Raw genomic sequence first — 16,613 nt, forward strand, 5'->3', positions numbered from 1 at the left:
ATAAGCAAATGTAGTGATATTTTGTTTGTAATCTAACAAATAAAGCCTGCTTGAAGATCAGAGTGCAGAGCTAAGTCACTCACTATTAGACATAGAGGACAAGCAGTGGTGGCACATGCCTTTAATACCAGCATTCAGGAGACAGGGGTAGACAAATCTCTGTGAGTTCAACCCTGAGCTACACGAGATTGAATCTATCTAAAGGAGAAACAGAGCTCACACAAGGTGATCCCAACACTTGGGATCCTACTCCTTTAATCCCAGCTCTAGGGAGATGGAGACAGGAGTGGTATGGCTGGGCGGAGAGAGGAATACAAGGCGGGAGAAGACAGGAGCTCAGAAGCAGTCTGAGGATTCATAGAGATAGGATTGTCCCTTTGGTCTGAGCGTTGTTAGAGGTATGGAGTAGGTGGGCCTTCTGTCTATGTGTTACTTTCATTGGTTAAATAAAGAGACTGCCTTGGCCTTTGATAGGACAGCAGCTTAGATAGGCGGAGTAGATAGAACAGAATGCTGGGAGAAAGAAGCAGAGTCAGGCAGACACCATGAAGCTCCGGCCCGAGATGGACGTGGGTTAGAATCTTCCCGGTAAGCCACGACCTCGTGATGATATACAGATTATTAGAATTGGGTTAATTAAGATGTGAGAGTTAGCCAAGAAGAGGCTAGATATAATGGGCCAGGCAGTGTTTAAATGAATACAGTTTCTGTGTAATTATTTCGGGTAAAGCTAGCCTAGAGCTGGGTGGCGGGACGCAGCCCGCTGCTCCTTTTGCAGAGGTAAGAACTAGTAGTTGATTGCTTTGCTTTTCTGATCTTTCAGTTTTCACCCCCTAATATCTGACTCCAGGTTTTTATTACTACAACCAATTAGAATTTGTGCTACAAGCAAATCTGATATCAAAACTAACAACTTAAAAATATCACAAAGGGGAAGAAGTCCAACAGAATAGAAAAAATGTTTGCCATTTTTATAATAAAGAATGAGTATACAGAATACAAAGAAATAAATATTTTTTATGCTGCACATAAATAGGATGTTTTGAAATAGATATAATTAATTTGCATTGGTATGAATCTTGGCTTGTTGATATAAATTTAAGGTCAATTTTGTTATATGTATATGTATTTCTGATCTTGATTAAGGTATTGTGACTGTGTAGTTCATTTAAAACTGTAATTTATAATTAGGAAATATAAGTTGTTAATGGATAATCATCATAATAATCAAGCTTGTTGTCATATTAGTTAGATTTTCTAGATATATAGAGATATATTTCAGTTAGATAGGCATTCTTCATATCTTTCAAAGACTACAGAATATGGCATTTAATGTTTTAATAACTTAGGGCTTTTCATGACATTGAGACATGTCTGCTCCTAGCAGCACCAATCTACTTCAAGAGGAAGATGGGCATCGAAGAGACTCCTTATGGACTTGGTTAGCCATTTGGGCAAGAAACTGCTCTTGCCTGGACTGATACATAAACTGGACACAAAGAACCCGCAGAGAGAGGACTGCTGAACTTGTCTAAAGGTAAGATGATCCTTCAGGGTTCCTGTTTCATAAAAGAGTCTGTGAGACATTCTGCAGGATACAGAAGAAAATGACTGAACTGTCTTTAAAATTTCCTGCTTCATGAAAATGTCTGCTGGACACTAAGGGCCTGAAGGCCAAATATGGATGCCCCAACGGTACAGAAAAACTTTGGGTGGCTGTACAGGCAGCGAGATGTCTCTATCATTTCTAGAGTTTTGGAAGTTGCTTACTTCTTGTTTACTTAAGTAATATTATATCCTTCTGGAGTCTTTGATGGAGTTAAAGAATAGATAGATAGTTATAGTTTTCCTTAGTTATAATAAAAGATAAAATAGATCTAAATATTGTAACTGTAATTCTTGCTTGATAACTTTTGTTATATATAATTTTACTATGTTAAAGTTAAAGCCTTCCTTTTTGTTTAAACAGAAAAAGGGAAAATGGTGTAGGAGGGTCTTCTTTCTATGTGTTTCTTTCATTGGTTGAATAAAGAAACTGCCTTGGCCTTTTGATAGGGCAGAACTTAGACAGGCGGGGGAGACAGAACAGAATTCTTGGAGGAAGAAGGAAGTGTGGCAGATGCCATGATTCTCCTTCCCGAGATGGACGCTGTTTAGACTCTTACCAGTAAACCACAGTCAAGTGGCGATACATATTAGTGAAAATGGGTTAATCAAGATGTGAGAGTTAGCCAATAAGAGGCTAGAACTAACGGGCCAGACAGTGTTTAAATAATACAATTTCCATGTAATTATTTCGGGATTAAGCTATCTGGGCAGCGGGATGCAGCCCGCCGCTCTACATTACAACAGAAAGCATATCCAACCAGTGTTTTATGACATGTGAGGGTAACTACAGAATTAACAATAATATTCTGGATGCTGTATGTGCACATACCACCACCCCTAACAGGCACACAGTCAAATCTACCTACCACCCACTCTTACACACAAAAAGGAAATGTATTAAAAATTGAAAAATTAAATAAATGAGTTATTTTAAAATATAATAAGTCAAGAGAAAATACTGCAACCTCTTACAGTACACCAGAAGGCCCATATAGAAGCCTGCAGTTTTGGAGAACTGCTGGCTCAGATGATATTTCTGAACTTGCTCCACACATTATTTTTCTATTACATCGGACCCTCTTCTGCCTTTATTACTCACATCCAGTTAGTGTGGGCCTCTATTTACTTTAGAAGTACTCACCATGGGCCTGGGGTTCCAACCAGATCTTCCAGAAAAGCACTAAGGTTGTCAAGACGTACCAAGTTCAGAGGAGACAAAATGCTAACTCCCAAGCCACAGAGCTTATAGGAGGACATAGTATGGCAATAATACATCAGTAATACTCTCAATGGCACTCAGGGCCTCAGTCCTCACAACTGTAAAATAGGGAATACATCTGTGAACTACAAATAAAAAGAACTGTGCCCTGCTATGGTATCTACAGTTTTAATGGCATATTCTATTCATAGCCACTAATCTTGGTTTTTAGGTTTTGATCTCATGGACAGGAAGTTTTTAATTTTTTTAATCCAGTTAAATGACAGTTAAAGATAGGTAAATAAATAAGGAGAGTTCATACACCTATAATCCTAGCACTTAGGTGACTGAGTCTCAGGCCAGTCTGGGCTACATAGTGAGACCCTGTCATTGGAGGAAAAACAAAACCACAAACCAACATAGAATAAACAAACAACAAGAAGAGGGATAGCCTCAGGCACTCATCTCAGACGTAGGGCAGAGAGAATAACCATAAGAACCCTTAGAGCACTGAGAGGCAGTCTGAAGAAGAAGAGAGGAACTTCTAGGAGAAGAGGACTTGGATAAAGATCCCATGGAAACGAGACAGAAAGCTCTATTAGAGAGAAGGCAAAGGTTTGAGGTAGGCATGTTGGGAGAAGGGTGTTATTTGTGACTCAGTCAAAAACAACCACAAAGAAGAATAGAAGATGAAGTCAGAATAATACAGGTGTGTGTGGTTGGGGTAGAGAGGATGGGGCTTAGTGGTCCTTAAATGTTAGCCTAAAGCCTAGGAGGAGAGGATTTAACTTTTCACAGAGCACTGGAAATTTTTGTTCTGTGTTAGTAACAGGTTGTAGAAGAGAAGGGACACATCAGGAAAAAGAGAGTATTGGAATAGTGCAGAGCAATGGTTCTTAATGCTACCACTCTTTAATAAAAACACTTCATCATGTGGTGATCCCCAACCATAGATTTATTGATAATTGTAATTTTGCTACTGTCATGAATCATAATATGGTATAGGAGGTCCTTCTGTCTTTGTGTTGCTTTTATTGGTTAATAAAGAAACTGCCTTGGCCTAGTTGATAGGGCAGAACTTAGGTAGGTGGGGAAGACAGAACTGAATGCTGGGAGGAAGAAAGGCAGAGTAGGAGAGACACCATGGAGCGGCCAGAATCTGACATGCCGAATCTTTCCCAGTAAGCCACTGCTATGTGGCGATATAAAGATGAATAGAAATGGGTTAAATCAAGATGTGAGAGTTAGCCAATAAGAGGCTAGAACTAATAGGCCAAGCAGTGATTTAATTAATACAATTTCTGTGTGGTTATTTTGAGGCTAAGCTAGCCATGCAACCAGGAAGAACAAGCGGGCCCGCTCCTTGCACCAATAATACAAATATCTGTTTTCCAATGGTCTTAGGTGACCCCTAGGTGTCACAACCCACAAGTTGATAGCACTGGTCTGAGCAAGGCAGAAACAATGAAGTTAGTAGAAAGTGACTTAATCTAATGACTCAACACTTTAAAGGTAGACTCAACAAGACAGATGACAGATTGAACATAAAACGTAAGAGAATCAAAAGTGACTTAGGGTTTTTGCCCTGGGCTTCTAGAATAATGAAACTACTTTTATTGAGATGGGATAGGTTATTGGAAATGTAGTTTTGAAATAAAGCTTTGTAGCCTTCAACTTTTCAGAGGTTAGAAAGATAATGAGAAACTAGTGGGGGAAGCTGAGGTAGAAAAAAGCCTCAATAAGGTAAGAGGAAGTAAAGATGATGAAGTGTGTTATAGGTTGAGTGAAGAAAGTATTAACAACAACAAGAAACAGTGTAAGATGCTGTTGAAGGAAGACAGAGAACTGATTCACTGGTTAGCAATGTGAACGTTAATGTTGAACTAGTTTGGCAAGAGGAGTATCAGTGGAGAACAGTCCTAATTAGTACAGATTCAAGGCTTGATGAAAAGAAAAGAAAAAAATGAGTCACTGATTGGATAACTGTGGAAGGGATAAGAGTTAGAAAGATTTCAATAGAGTCAAGAGACTCTGAAGAATACAGCACCTTGTATCACAAGGTACTGCATTTCCAATACCAAACCAAACAAAACAAAACCAAAAAACCAGTACCAGGCATATACAAGTTACTACGCAAATATTTGTTGATTGAAGTCATCAGATATTTTACCAAGAAGCAGTTTCTAGAAAATACAGTAAAATATTACTGTACAATAATATTTACAATTGTTCTTGGTACAATATGGAAATCTAGCCTTTTACTTTACTGCTATGACTGAAAACTTCTTAGACCCTTACACCTAAGATAGATATCCCAATGTTGTGGAACAATCTTTTTGTACTATGAAGATGTGCCTTTGCCAAGGTGCCTTCTGATTGGTTTAAAAAAGAGTTGAATGATCAATAGCTAGGCAGGAAGGGGTTAGATGGGACTTCTGGGAAGAGAGAGAGGGAGGCGATGAATCTAGTGTGAGAGAGACACCAGAGGACTCGGAGAGGAAACAGGAGGTGAAAGAAGAAAGAAAGCTAAAAAGCCACAAGGCAAAATGTAGACTAATATAAATGGGTTACACCTTATTTAAGTTATGAGCTAGTGGGACAAGCCTAAGCTATAGGCTGAGCATCCATAATTAATAATAAGTCTTGTCATTTTTTGTGAGCTGCCAGTCCAAAGGAAAGTCCAACTATATCCCATAATTTGGGAACAAGGACAGGATTTGACAAATCCCTTTTAAGTATATATGTTAAATTCTAGATATATAATATCATCTCTCCAACGACTTCCTATATCTGAGGCCCCTGTTTAATGACTATGGAGCCAGAATGAGACGTGCATAAAATCACACAGCCTCTTCCCACAAACAGTATCAGACACCAGGATTATCCATTTACGAAAGAATCATATACAAAAGTAAGTCAAAATGGCTAGAAAACTGAAATGTAAAGACTAAAATTACATACTCTTAGGAGAAAACCATAGGGGTAAATTAATGTGATCTTGATGGTGACAAGAGCATACAGACAATGACAACAGAAAAAACTAAGTTCTTTTCTGCAAAGGCAACTATCAAGACAGTGAAAGGACAGCTCACAAAACTGGAGATTTTCAAATCACATATGTGATAAGGTCTAATATCTAGAATGTATAATCAACTCTTTTGTCCTTTTTCTTCATTTTACTTGTGTGTGTGAGCAAATTTACACAGGTGTCTGTGCGCCTCAAGCTATTTCTGGGAATCTTCCTTAATTTATCTTTCATTTATTCTCTTTAAATTATTCATTTATGTATAAATAAATTTATTTATGTATATATGTGCTTGTCTGAATGAGTTTATATGCAGCGCATGCACGCAAAGAGTGCTAGAGTTACAGGTGACTGTGAGCCATGATGTAGATGCTGGGAACTGAACCTGGGTCCTCTGCAAGAGCAGCAAGTACTCTTAACCACTGAGTCATCTCTCCAGCTCCCCACCTCATTCTTTTTAGGTAGGATTTGTTACTCAAACTCAGAGCTCATCAATGTAGTCAGTCTTCATAACCAGCTTGTTCTGGGGATCCTGTCTCCACTCTAAGGTTGTAATTATAACTTATATGAGTACTAGGGTACTTGCACCCCAAGTGTTTTAAACGCTGAGCTATCTCTCCAGGCCCCTATAATCAATTCTTACAGTTCAACAACAAAAAGGCAACACAGTTTAAAAATGGGCAAAAGAAATTTTTCTTCAATAGAAATTTTAAAAAAGAAAATACCAAATAGTCAAGAAATACATGAAAGATGTTCTATACCATCAAGTCATTACGTAACTGCAAATCAAAGCCATACTGAGATATTCCTTGAATCCAGTATGGTAGATGTCTATAATTTAAAACAATGACAACAACAGGACTACCACTGCCAACAACAAAGAAACTAAGACAGAAAATAATGAGTGTTAGAGAGGATTCAGGGAATTTTCAGATACTGGTGTGACAAACAGTTTGGTGGTTCTTTAAAAAAAACTAAAAGGCTGACAATTTCACTCAAACAGAGTTATTACCTAGCATGCACCAGCTCCTCAAAATAATCCTTAATTCTGCAAAACAAACACCGTAAACAAAAGAATTACCATATAATCCAGCAATTCTATTCTACCTTTACATTCCAACGAACTGAGAACAGGTATTAAACAAAACCTGTAAACAAATCCTCTTAACAGCATAGTTTAGAAGATCCAGAAAGTACAAATGACCCAAATGCCACCAACTGATGAAAACAAAGTGTGGCAAATTCATAATTCAATCAGAGAAAGAAATGAAGTACTGATACACACTATGACCTGCAATGAATCTTGTAGACATTACACTGAATCAAAGAACATACACACACACACACACACACACACACACACACACACGAAAGGTTTCTATGAAATGTTTAGGATAGAAAGCAAAAATGCTTGTTGCCAGGAATTTGGAAAGAAAGGAATGGAGAATGACTGCCTAGTGGGATACAGAGTTTCTTTTGCAGGTGATGAAAATATCTGAGAATTAGAAGTGGTATTCGCAAATTCTGTGAATTTATCGAAAACTATCAGTTAAAATAACTAATTTCACCTCAGTTTAAAAAAAAAAATTACAGTTTACACTCGACGAACTCAGGCCTTGCATCTGAGAACTTAGTCTAAGGACTCAGCTCATCCAGTCACCCGTGCTCCTCCACACGCCACAGGAGAACTGCATCAGCAATGGCTATTCACCCTTCAGGTATGGTACCTAACCACTGTTTTTATGTGAGAATTCTTACTACTGCAAAAATACATACAAATTTCTAAATAAAATTATTTTCTAATAATAGATTCTTGTTACAAATAATATTGAAGCTATGTTTGCTTCATATATATATGTTGCCATCCTATATATATATATAGTATTTATATATACTATATGATATACACCCCCCCACACATATATACTATCCACTTAACTGATATATCAGTGATAACTGTGGGTCTCATCCCTACAAGATACTATTTCTATGTGCAAAAGAGTATAGTAATGAAGTTTATGCTTTCAATGAATAAACACCATTTTTCACTAATAATCTTTGGCATTCCCCACTTTCTATGCTTTCTGTACCTTTTGTTTGCTTATTTTGTTATGTTTTTGTGAAGACTGCAACTCTCAGATACACTGAATTTAAAACCTTTAAAACTGACCTTTAAAACCTCCTGTGCCAGGCTAAGGTCGCCAATGAAGAAGAAACAGAATGGGTATATCCATTTGCATGACAACCAGTCTTTTTTTCTTATTGATTTTTATTCAGCTCTACATTTTTCTCTGCTCCCCTCCTTCCTCTCCCCTCCCTTTCAACCCTCCCCCAAGGTCCCCATGCTCCAAATTTACTCAGGAAATCTTGTCTTTTTCTACTTCCCATGTAGATTAGATCTATGTATGTCTCTCTTAGTGTCCACATTGTTGTCTAAGTTCGCTAGGATTGTGACTTGTAGGCTAATTTTCTTTGCTTTATGTTTAAAAACAACTTATGAATGAGTACATGTGAGTACAAATTGTCTTTCTGTGTCTGGGTCACCTCACTCAAAATAATGCTTTCTAGCACCATTCATTTTCCTGCAAAATTCAAGCTGTCGTTATTTTTTTCTGCAGTGTAGTACTCCATTGTGTAAATGTACCACATCTTCCTTATCCATTCTTAGATCGAGGGGCATTCAGGTTATTTTCAGGTTCTGGCTATGACAAACAATGCTGGTATGAACATAGTTGAGCACATGTCCTTGTGGCACGATTGAATATCCTTTGGATATATACCCAAAAGTGGCATTACTGGGTATTAAACAGTGATTATGAATACTCACAGTACAACATTTATACATTCTCTCCCACCTCCCATTCCTTCTTTCTGGACAGAGTCTGACTCTTCCACCCTGGCTGGCTTGGAACTGGTGTAGACCAAAGTTGGCCTTGAAATCACAAAGATTTACCTGCCATCCTCTTCCAAGTGCTGGGATCAAAAGCCTGCACCATCATGCTTAGTTTTCACACAGTCTTTTTGATACCAAAGTATGTTCAGTTCTCTTTCTCTCTGATCTCAAAGAGGGCATGCACCTCCAATTTACAGCTACCCCACCAATGATAATGATTTCAACGAATGAAAAAATTTACATGTATGTAACTGGAAAAATCAAGTTCTAATATCAAGTTAACTGGACAAAAAAATACTGCAAAACTGCTCCTGGGAATCTGACAAACACACATTTCCTATACTCCATTTTTAATATGCAAACAATCTGGTTTTTGTTCATCACTTGAATGGAAAGATGATGTCAGGGTTACTGGAGCCCAGATCACTACTGGCCTTTAGAAACTCTTGCCTTTCTAGATAAGCAAGAGACTTACAGCCAAATTACTAACATCTAAAACAAGTCCTTCAGGAGTCTTCAGGTCCTAGAAAAATATCTCATCAGTGAAAAACAGTCTTCAAAACAAATGCAAAGAAAACCCCGTCTACAACAGGGAGACAAGTGATCAGGGACTGTCTAGCTACATCTATGAGAAGTCAGAAGTGTTTGGGTACTCAACATACTGAGTATCTACTATATAGCCATAGATACCAGCTCCTCCCTTACCACACTTTCTCAGATAAACTTTTTGAAATCTTTGTCTATTGATCTAGGTTGGAAATAAAGCACAGAGGTAGAACACTGAGCATGTGCAAAGCCCTGGGTTCAATTCACACCACACGGAGACACAGATGATTTTGAACATTCACTATTTTCTTAGGGTCTACTTATTTCAATCTGGTTTCTACCTTTTCCATTCCAGAATGGGTCTTGCTGAGGACAAAGATGTCCATCTTCTGAAGTTCAACAGATTATTTTCAGTGTACTTAACTACTTGATGATTCTTTTTTTGGGAAGCACTATCTTTTTTTTGCCTTTATGGCATACCCTAAACTACAATTAGATTTTTTTTTTTTGAAACAGGGTTTCTCTGTGTAACAACTCTGGTTGTCCTGGATTTGCTTCATAGATCAGGCAGGCCTCCCAAGTGCTGGAATTACAGATGTGCACCACCACTGCTTAGTTACTACAATTAAACTTTTAAAGAAAACATATAAAACAAAAATCAAATATGGATTACTATTTTAAAGTATTTTATTCATTTATTGTTATATGTGTATGGGTATTTTGCCTGAATGTACATGTAATCAAGTGTGTGCTGGTGCCTGTGGAGGCCAGAAGAGGGCACTGAACCCTTTGGAACTAGAGTCATAGATAACTGTGAACTGGCATTTGGGTGTTGAGTCATCTCTCCAACTGCAAGTATAGTTTACTTTTAAAAATCTCATTTAAGTACAGTGTGCTTGCCTATGCAAACCAACATTTTTTTTGCCTAATTTAATCAGAAACTCCATAGTATGTATTCAGTTGTCACATAGCCAACATCAAGCAAGGTACCACCTCATAGTATCTTTCTATCTACTTCTCATTATCTTATTCTAAAACAACAACAACAACAGCAACAAAATATCAAATTCTGAGCCCTCTTCTGTTGCTAATCTTGGGTCAGTGGCTCTCTTTCCAGTAGTCAGTGGAACCATCTGAGGAACATTTAGACAAGGCTGCCAGCACTAAAGAGACCGAGCAGAAAGAGCACTGTTACTTAGAAGCCATCTAGTACTTCAACAGCAAGTACCACTACCACCACACAACACAAGCACACAAAACCCAACACTGCAATTCAGACCAAACAAATACAAACAAATTGCTTAGATGAACCTCAGCACTAGTTTGTTTTTTTTTAAAGAGTGTATGTGTGTATGTAAAAATGTGTTCAGGGGTGTATATGTGGTACATGTGCACATATGCATGCTGGTGTGTGTGCCCATGTTTATACAGAGAAGCCAGAAAAGGTCAACAGGGTCTCTCACTAAACCTGGAACCATGCTAGTGGCCTGCAAACTCCAGTGACCCTCCTGTCTCTGTCACAGCACTGAAATTACTCACGACTGTACTGTCATGCATAGATTTTGACACGGACACTGGAGATTCCAATTCAGGTCCTCATACTTGTACAGTTATCTCCTCAACCCCAGCATTAGTATTTTTTAAAAAAAAAATTATTCAGTGTTTCCAATGTAAATCCAAGAAGAAAATCACACTCTCCCTTGACCAGGGATTATATATACATTCAAAATCACACAATATTAGGTCAGCAAGTTGGTTCAGCTGGTAAAGCACTTGTACTCAAGCCTGAGTTTGAGCCTCAGAACTGTGTGGAACATCTACATGCATCTTCAATGCCAGCACTCCTACAGTCAGTGGGAGATGGAGACAGAGAAAATCACCAGAAAGCTCATGGGCCACCAAGCCTAGAGGTGGCAGCACAGAAAAAACAACAAAGATTCTACACCAACAAGGATATCTAACTCCTGAAAGTTATCTTTTGACTTCCACATGTGCACATACACTACTTGCAAAATACAGAAGGAGAGGCAAAGCAGGGCAGGCGTAAGCTTTAGGGTGTGGCTGCCTGGGGCCGGTTGGGACCTAACCTCTGACAGCTGCTGCTATACAAGAAAGAGCTGGATGTGTCACTCATTTTCTCTCTCTTTAAAAATCTTGATTTAAACATATTGGCAACTAAAGCAAAATTAATGATGAAACCACCTCATGTACAAACTAAAACATCTGTGGGCAAGATTCGACACTGGCCTGCTGGTTTGCAACCTCTACAATGACTAATTTCACCCATGCACTTCAACTTAAACCTAAAAATGTACGTCTCCAGTTCTATGCTTTCCCCGTCATGTGTTCTGAACTGTCAAGTGCTTACATAATATGTTTAAATGAAAGTTTAGCATCCCAATAAGAACGATGACTTATGTCCACCTCAAAACTATCCTTATAATGGCCTACATTTCAGGTAACAACTCAACTATTCACAGTTTTGGGCAAGCTAATGCTCTGAAATTCATCCTAGGATGTTATTTTGTAACGTTTAACATTTGTGCCATTATTTTCTTCTAAACAAGTGGTTCTCAACGTCCTAATGCTGTGACCCTTTAAATACAGTTCCTCATGTTGTGGTGACTCCCAATCACAAAATTATTCCACTGCTATTTCATACTGTAATTTTGATACTATTATTAATAGTAATGTAAATATTTGCTATGCAGGATATCTGATATGTGACCTCAGGGGGATCTTGACCTACAGGTTGAGAACGTTGTTCTAAATCCTATCAACCACGACTCTTAAATACATTTCATATATACATTATGATAGCTCCATTGCTATCATCCTAGTCCCAGTTACCATCTTTTAATGTTTTAGCTACCTGCTCAAATCATTTTTTTCCATATGATGATCTTTCACAAACATATTTGGTTCAGTAGTCTTATTTCTATCAATTTATTCCACACATACACTCATACACATATGAACTGGCATATTTACGGTGCTCTTTATAATATATTGAAAACATTTACATGCCCATCAATAGGAGACTGGCTAAATTATCTGTAATGTAGCCATACAAAGAAATACTATGTAATCATTAAAAAATAAAGAACATATACATCAAAATGAATAAATTCCCAAGGGACTATTAAAATAACAGAGCGCAGTGGGTTAACATTTGTATAAACAGGATGCCTATCAAAAAAAAGTTCAGAATGGTAAACAAAACTATTACCACTGTCTATCTATTCAGAAGGCATAGAGGAAATAGTGGCTGAACAGAAGATACTGTGATTTAATGGACCTGGAGAAGGGCCCGACACTGGTTTAAGTCCCTGCATGAGTCTAGAGGTCAGCTGGACTGAGAAACCAATCAGTAACAGAGAGCTTCCACCTACTTCCCTACTCGTTTTATATCATTCTGCCCCCGAACTCTTCAAGTTCCAGCCACACTAGCTTCTGGGTTCCCAAGAAAAAAAACTATTCTTTTCTGTCTTAGGATTCACAGTTCTTCCTTCTGTGTAGAATGCTGTCCCCCAAGCTTTACTTAGCAAGTCCGTGTTTATCCTCTGAGTCCATCACAAATGTTACTTCCCCCAAAGAAACATTCCTCCGTTTCCAGACTAGGTCAAGATGAACATTTTAGGTACTCAGGGAAACCTTTACTTCTCCTTTCAGAATTTAACACAGCTGTAATGAGATAACTGTATAATTAAACGTTCACACCAGTTACCTCTTCAGACTATACAGATCAGAAATGCAGATATCATACCAGTTGCTTTTACCTTTGTTTTCCTAGACCCAACCTGCCATCCAGTTGGCAAAGTAGGCTGCCACATATAAATAAGCGACTTCTCTTGCCCTAAGGTTAGGAAAGCAGACAAAGTCAACACATCAGCAAACAAGGGCAATGCAGTCCTGGGATTAAGGTAGCAGTCAGTTTACAAGAGTAGTTTTCAACTACGGATAATGTGGCCCTTTCCGGGGGATACCTAGTAATGTCTAGAACAATGGTTCTCAACTTAGGGGCCGAATGACCCTTTCAGAGGGGTTACCTAAGAACACCAGAAAACACAGACAATACGATTCATAACAGTAGCAAAATTACAGTTATGAAGTAGCAATGAAATAATTTTATGGGGTCACCATAGCATGAGGAACCATATTAAACTGACGCAGCATTGGGAAGGTTGAGGACCACTGGTCTAGAAGCACTTCTGATTGTCATTAAGTATGTGTGTAGTACTATACTAATAGCTAGGATTCTGAGTCAGGAACGTGGCTAATCATCCTCTATTGCACAGGCTAGCCCTCTATAACAAAGCATTATCTGATGTAAAATGTCAATAGTACCATGGATGAGAAACCCTGATAGGCAATACTCAAAAGGGTAGTCAATCCTACTCCTTGCTCTGGCAAGTGGTGGGGGGGAGGGTTTTTTGTTGTTACTTTTGTTGGGGGTGGTGGTGATTGGAAGGACTTCAAGAAGAGTGTCAGAGATGTAAAGTTTGAGTTAGTTACTTGTTGAAAGTTGACAGAGGCCAGATCACTTGGAACTATACTGATCAGAACTGAGTCGCTGAGTTTATCACCTTCAAATATCCTGTACTCCATAATCGCCCAACCGCTTTATTCTCTTCCTGCTCAGGCAAATCTTCTCAAAATACTTGGATTCAGCTGAACCTCACAGCCAGATGAATTCAGACCAAGATAAAGTCAAGACAGCTCCTTCACTATGTAGAATGCTTAGCATAGTGACAGTTACAATGTGCAAATCTTATGCATGGAAGTAAAGCAGTAACTGTTTACTATTCAGGCTGTCAGTGTATAAAGCCATCACTGAATCCAATAACAACATTGGGCCTGGTAAAGCCTTCTCCAAAGCTTTCTATTAAAAAAAACAAACAAAACGCACCCAAACTTTGTATTCCTGATCTGAGCTTCCAGGTTGCATAAAAGATCCAAGTCCCCCCTCCCCCAGTATTTCATGACAAAAGTTTGTCAGAAATGACCAGAGAGCCTTTTGAATGCAATAAACATGAATAAATCGTGGGCAAATCAGAAGTCATCTGTAGATTTTTTTTATTAAAAAAAAAAAGCTTTCAGTAATGGAGACCAGTGAAGAAAACTGAGATAATTTTAATGGTGCCAAGGAAAAAAGCTCTGTGTTTTACTACAACACGAGTCTGCTGCCTGCTTAGCTGGACGCCCATGCTCTGACCTAGTATGGCAATTTTTAGGGTCCCTGGGCTTGATGCTCTGTTTACAAGAAACTGAGGCCAGACACTAAAGAAGAACAAAGAAAAACGCCTGGCACCAAAGAGGCGGGGGACGTTTTGTACATAAATGAAGATTCGAGGAGGAACTCTTCTTAGATTTTGAAAGGCACTACAAAGAAGTCCCTTCGCTAGCGTGTTAACGCATTTATTCTGTGTTTGCAAACTATTTTCTACAAAGAAAATGCCTTATAATTTACAAACAGCAATCTGTCTCCTCCCCCCAACCCCTCCTCATTTGCAGAGCATCGAGAGGGATAAATTTCTTTAGGCTTTATCAGAGTGGGAGGAATGGAAATAATGTGAGCACTACACAGTTCCGAGGCAACATCAACTCCAAGCCCGGCCAGCTGGTTTCCATCGAGCGGTCCCCAAGGAGAACGCCCCTCGGAGGCGGCGGCCGGGCCGGCGCGACCGTGGGAGCCGCCGAGGCCCTCGCAGCTCAGTCACTTGGCCGCCCACTACCTTTGTTTCAGGTGCCCCTGCTCCCAGAGTGGCTGAGATCCCGCCCGCAGCCCCGAACGGGTGACACATCCTTCTTTGGCCAAGTCTGGCCGAGGTCGGGCAGGGGGCGGGGAAGGAAAATAAAGCCTCAGCGCCGAACGACGTGACTCTCAGTTCTTCCAGAACCTTGGCATTTGCTGCCTTGCCAAGCTTTCCTGTTAACGAGTTCCCGGGCCGGGCGTCCCGCGAGGTGAAAGGCGCCGGTCACCCTGTCCCCCACCGGCCTCCTCGGCGGGACACTCGGGCCAGTGCTCTCCTTCGCTGCCAGCCCCGGGAGTCCTCCGGTGAGCTTGCGCTCCACCCGGAGTCCCCGCACCGCGCGCGGCCCCTGCGGCCAGGCCAGTCCCCGCCCCCGGCCCCGCCCGCCCCGGCCTCCGCGCGCCGCCCCTCGGCCTCGCCAGCCCGCCGCGGGCCGGGGGCTCAGACGGAGAGCTGGCCTACCGCCCCGCGTCCGTGCACCTACCTCAGTGCTCGCCGCTCCGCCTCCCGCAGCTGCCTCCCCCCTCAAGCGACGCGCCACACACCGGCCCGGCTTCCCGCAGCGCGGGGTCTGGGCCGCTTTCGCCGCGCTTGAGGAGCCCAGGCCTGAGTGCGCCCCGCCCAACCGCCCAGCCACCCGCCGGCGCCTCGGCCCCGCCCACCGGCCCCGCCCACCTGGCCGCGCCTGCTTTCCCCTCCCTTTCCCCCCCACGAAAGGGGACCCTGAGGGGCGCCAGGAGAGCCGCGATGGCGGCAGCCGGCGCTGTGCACTGCTTTGTATAACGGAGATGGCGATTCGTACTGTTTGGCGAAGGAGTTTCATGCTAAAAGTATGCGTTTTATGATGGCCATCATTGTTTTTATTGCCCTTTTTACTGTAGTCTTCGTTAACTGTCTTGCCCTTCTGGGCGTTTATGTGAGCCAGACTACCATCTACACTCCTCGCGGTGGCTCGCACCTGCACGTTCTTTTTCGCTCAGCCCAAGCTGTGTGAGTTTTGAAAAAAGAGTTTGTATTTAGTTTTTAAACGTATTGTTAAATAAAATTTAAAAACTGCTAAAATAAACAAAACTACATAAAACAAATGCACAACTTAATGGGATTGTCCCGAAACATTTGCAGTCTTGATGCCTGAAGCTTTGACCCTAGCTAAAATAATAAACAAGGTTTGCCTTTGCTAAAACGGGGAAATAAATGATTGGCTGGACTAGGGACATAGCTCAGTTTGTATAGTGCCTACTACCACATAAAATCTCATAAATTGAGAGTTGACGCAAGTCTGTAATTCCAGCTCTGCAGTGGTGGAGGAGGCAAGAGAATCAGAAGTTCAAAGTCATCCTTTGCTATATTGCTAGTTTGAAGCCAACTTGGCTTACGTGAGTATCGCAGCTCAACGATAAAAAACAATGCACATTCAATTCTGAATTGGAAAGTCAATCCTTATAGAAGAATATAGATAACAAAACCAAGTAGGTCAGTCAGGAGAATGAGCAGTGTGAGTGACATGCAGGTAGAGGTGAAGAATCAGGTGTAGAAAGAGCCAAGAGCAGGATAGCTGTGAGGACAGGCTCTGGGCACATGTCTTGTCCC

General features: G+C 40.5%; 1 protein-coding gene across 2 annotated transcripts in view; it reads right to left on the reverse strand.

The window, feature by feature from the left end:
* Nucleotides 1-15,641, reverse strand: part of Ppp2r3a (protein phosphatase 2 regulatory subunit B''alpha) — a 147,363-nt gene extending 131,722 nt beyond the window's left edge. Inside the window, exon 1 of one of the 2 annotated variants that reach the window (XM_085689626.2) lies at nucleotides 15,508-15,641. The gene's annotated coding sequence lies outside the window, so the exon portion shown is untranslated. The remainder of the gene's footprint in view (nucleotides 1-15,507) is intronic. The other variant, XM_085689625.2, reaches the window with a different exon arrangement.
* Between the last annotated feature and the right edge of the window lie 972 nt (nucleotides 15,642-16,613).

The sequence above is a fragment of the Myodes glareolus genome, chromosome 4 (genome assembly GCF_982192425.1).
Source record: "Myodes glareolus chromosome 4, mMyoGla1.1, whole genome shotgun sequence".
Taxonomy (NCBI): Eukaryota; Metazoa; Chordata; class Mammalia; order Rodentia; family Cricetidae; genus Myodes; species Myodes glareolus.